Source organism: Pinus tabuliformis, chromosome 7 (genome assembly GCF_031772625.1).
Source record: "Pinus tabuliformis cultivar Carrire ecotype Pingquan chromosome 7, CPIR1, whole genome shotgun sequence".
Lineage (NCBI taxonomy): Eukaryota > Viridiplantae > Streptophyta > Pinopsida > Pinales > Pinaceae > Pinus > Pinus tabuliformis.
Window position 1 is genome coordinate 70,853,532 of NC_142293.1, and position 4,987 is coordinate 70,858,518.

Here is a 4,987-nt window from a genome sequence, read left to right on the forward strand (position 1 = left end):
ACTTGTCATGCTTATCTGTGGGGTACCTTTTTTAATGTTTCATTCGAGTATCTATGTGATTTTTCTGGACTTATAAAAGATGGCTTGTTGAACTTGTTCTTTCGTTCGATCAATTTTGTTGTGTGCCTAGCATCCTCAATTGTAGGATTCCATAGTTTTATTTCACTATATATATAATCTTTTAGTCTACGGTGTACAATTTTACCAATTGTTCGTCTGTAAATCCATTTTGTCTAGTTGCCAAAACTTCAGGTTCGTTTGTATAGTTGTTTACGTTTCCCTTTTGTATAAGATATATAAATTTGTTGTACAAATCATCGTCTTCTTCATCATAAAACCTTTTTAATAAGGCAGTGGGAAAGGTTTGACAATGAAATGAATGAACATCCCAATTTTTTGTCCACCATAGGGACCAATCGTAAGCTTCCCCTTCTAAATTGTTGGAAGTTGTCATTATCTTTTCTCTTTCACCTAACAACAAGTTTGACTCAAAAATCCCTTCCATTTTGTTAACCCAAATGATTGCTCATCTATGGTCCTTACCATTATACTTCACTAATTCTTTCTTAATTTGTTGATGATTTCTATTTGGAATTCTTGTGTGATATTGGCTACCTTAAAAAGTTATTTCAAGTGGTTCTTGATGGTCCTATTCACTTGTATTTTGTGGACTAGGTATTGGCCTTTGATAGATTACAGGTTGTGTCGTTCATGCATCTACCTTTTGAATTAGTTGATTAATTTGTTCACCGCGGTAGTTAAGTGTCCTAGTAGTTTCCTCCTGGTCGTCATTCCTCATTCTCAACAAATTGACATCGATCTTCAAATTCTACGAGTTGATTATCAATTTTGTTTCCTTTTGCTATTAGCTTATTCATCTTCTCAATCACAACTTTTGTCCTTCCCCGAATTCTGTTTGCACATTTTCCATGTTGTTCAGATGATATCTCATGCCATTGACTTCGTCTATATATCGATTGACTTTGACATGTAGATCGTCATTGTTAACCATCTTAGGGTTGGCCTTTTAAATTGTGGACCCCACCTTCTATTTTTTTGTTTTTCCCCTATTTAATTTTCACTTTTATATGTATAAAATATAAATATAATTTTATTTTATTTTAACCTTTTTTATAAGAACTATAGTTTTTTAATTAATTAATTATTTAATTTCCCCCAACAAGGGTGGAAAAATGTTAAATTAGCGACCCTCGAGGTTATCCCCCTCCACATGGCACACATGATCATCTTAATGAGCAATTCAATCATCAAGTACACCCACGAGAAGAAGACTCCGACGACACTTCAGTTATGTTAAGAGGGAAGGTGGAATTCATTTCACGGTTGGAAATTTGAGCAATGAATTTTGGGAGGAGGGAGCATAGAAAAGAGTGCGATGAGGACCATGGGTGCTCGCCAGGGTTTTGGCTTTGTAGGCGTAGCACAGTGAAAGACCGGTCCGCAATAGTTTGGAACGAGTTTGGCTCTCAGACAAGCATTTGGGACCCTGGAACAATCATGAGCAACAAATTGGGTCTTGGCTCAGCCTCTAGTTGGAAACTTTGGCACCTTTGCTCAATAGAGAATTGTTTGTTCATGGTGGTCTATTCCGCTGGCATTGAGAAGGTAATTCTATTTTATTGTTTCTTCGAGTCTAGGTGATCTATCTTTTGTCATCCGAGCAATCTTTCGGGGTCCTAGGAAGGGGACTTTTCGGAATTCGAGATATTGAGTCTACAAGTCTTAAAAGAGCATCATTGTGTTTCGGTTCTTAGTTATAGCCTTAGGTTTCACAAGTTTAGCTCTTGTTGGTGCCCCTACTCTGGTATGCCTTCAGTGGCCACCTATTTTCTACTTGACCAAGAGGTTGTTTGTTTCTCCCTTATGTGCTTTCAATCACTTGAATTGGTGTTGTTCCAGGGTCAGTGTTTCGTGAGTTTGATCTTAGGTCTCTTGGGTGGTGTTTATTTGCACTTGTGGATTAGTGGGCTATCGGGTCGTGTCTATTCTGGGAAGTCGTTGGGTTTTGAGGAAGTCCCTCTCAGCCAATCTCCGAACCTTCCCTGGTGTGGTTTCTGTCATCCCCAAGACTAGCAGGTCTAATTGTTCTTCTAGTGTTTTTTCTCACCTCTATTCTAGTAAGAGTTTCGAGGGGTGCTCAAAGACTCTGTCGGTCGGCTCTTTAGTTGTGAAAGCAATGCCATGTCAAAGAGGGAGGCCTCGCCAAGGGGGTGTGGCCACCACTTCAATGCAGGTCGCCTAGCTCATAGTCACAACTCCTCTTCTGGAACCTCTGCAAGCTTGGAACATGAGGGCAAAATGGCTCACTCTCCAGACCGCTCTCCAGGTTGTATCGTGGCTCCAACGTCCATGGACTCCATTGTTGCGCAACTAAGAGATATCCAAGTCAATATGGACATCATTTGTGATCACAAGTATGAAGACCACAATGAATTAGTTGCATGCATGAATTATATACAATTTAGTCAGAATGAGATATTGGAACAGCTAGATAGCCTCCGACGGAGCCATCACAAAACGAATGACCACCTCTGCGATCTGGAAGCTTGGGTGGAACATATTGATTTTCATATGCATGAATGTGTTGGCTATTTTGCAGCACGTTCATGCATATTGATTTCCATATGCATGAACGTGTTGGCTATGAAGATCCCGTCGATCGACTCTTCAACTGTGAAAGCAATTCCACATCAAAGAGGGAGGCCTCACCAAGGGGGTGGCCACCACTTCAATGCAGGTCGCCTAGCTCATAGCCACAACTCCTCTTTTGGAACAAACATGAATGAAATACAATTTAGTCAAAATGAGATACTGGGACAGTTGGATAGCCTCCGACAAAGCCATCACAGAACGAATGACCACCTCTACAATTTGGAAGCACGGGTGGAACATATTGATTTCCATATGCATGAATGTGTTCGCTATTTTGCAACACGTTCATGCATATTGAATTCCATATGCATGAATGTGTTGGCTATGAAGAACCTGTTGTCAGCTCTTGAGTTGTGAAAGAAATGCCACGTCAAAGAGGGAGGCCTCGCCAAGGGGGTGTCCACCACTTCAATTCAGGTCGCCTAGCTCATAGCCACAACTCCTCTTCTAGAACCTCTGCAAGCTTGGAACGTGAGGGAAAAATGGCTCTCTCTAGACCGTTCTAAAAGTCGTATCGTGGCTCCAGCTCCTATGGACTCCATCATTGCGCAACTAAGAGATATCCAAGTCAATATGGACATCATTCGTGATCACAAGTATGAAGACCACAATGAATTAGTTGCATACATGAATGATATACAATTTAGTCAGAATGATATATTGGAACAATTGGATAGCTTCCAACGGAGCCATCACAAAACAAATGACCACCTCTGTAATCTGGAAGCCTAGGTGGAACATATTGATTTCCATATGCATGAACGTGCTAGCTATTTTGTAGTTGGGGCCCCCTGTACTTCTTCCCCATCCCCCTCCTTGATATGTTATTAGTGTTTGTGACCTTTTTGTCTCCCTTGAGCATCGTATGGCTTCTAAACTTGGCGAAAATAAGCATGTAAAGACTTATCTATGGCATCCTCCGACCCCAATTCCAACAAGTCTGGTCACAATGAGGAAAAGGGGCTTCTTGAGACATCTTTCGTAATCTTTGTTTTGATGAAAATCTAATGAAAAAAATTCACTGATAAAAAAAAAAATGTATTTAATTTATGAAGCAAGTGATAGTAATTAAATAAATCATTATTTAATATTTAATCACTATTAATTATTAATTATTTAATAATTATTAATCACTAATAATTACAATTAACTATTAATAAAAATTTAATAATTAGTAATTAATAATAATTAACTACTAATAATTAAAATAAACGATAATAATTAATAAAAGTTAATTTTTAAAAAATGGATAATAATTAATAAAAGTTAATTTTTAAAAAATGGATAATAATTAATAAAAGTTAATTTTTTAAAAATGGATTATCTTATGGCATCCGTACGATTTTTCTCGCACACTTGACAGCGGTTGCTGGAAAAACGCTGACTGCGGCAAGACATGGTCTAATGTGGCGGCAGGGGAAATTCTAACGAAGTGGCGAGGTAACAAGTTGCGGCACAGAGGGCGGGGGCAACAGAACAGGCAGAGGGCGACAACACGGAGGGCGAGGGTAGCGGAACAGGCAACGCGAGAGGAGGAAACAGGAACAGCATAGCAGCGAGTAGAACATTGCGAGAGGATAAAATAGGGAAATGGCGCGACGGTGAAGAGAAACACAACGGTGGATGTAAGACTGAGCAATGAAAGCAGGATTGATACGAGGCTCTCATACCACTGTTGCAATTATTCACTGATGTGAATAAGTAATTGTTATTGAATATATGAATTGAATATGTATTTTTACAATATCACTTGGATGGTGTGGTTATATAATATCGACTGGTCATGAGTGGGGTACAAATATGTACCCTTTATTAATTATTAATATTATTTTATTTTGTAACATTTGATTTACTACCCTTCTCCCTACCTAATTTTCTCAACTTCCAAATCAATTTCTCACCACACATGCAACCCAAGGTCATCACAAAATCTACACTGAACAAGGAACTTACTCAACAAACCCAAAAATCTTGATAAAATTTCTACAAGCTTGAAATAGATTTCCTTCTATCCATGACTTTAATGGAGTAATGCTCCTCGTTACCCACTTTTAAAGTATTAATATTATTTTATTTGTAACATTTGATTTACTACCCTTCTCCCTACCTAATTTTCTCAACTTCCAAATCAATTTCTCACCACACATGCAACCCAGGGTTGTCACAGAATCTACAGTGAACCAGACAAGGAACTTACTCAAAACAAACCCAAAAATCTTGATAAAGTTTCTACAAGCTTGAAATAGATTAGCTTCTATCCACGACTTTAATGGAGTAATGCTCCCTGTTACCCACCAAAAGGGGGTAACCCCAT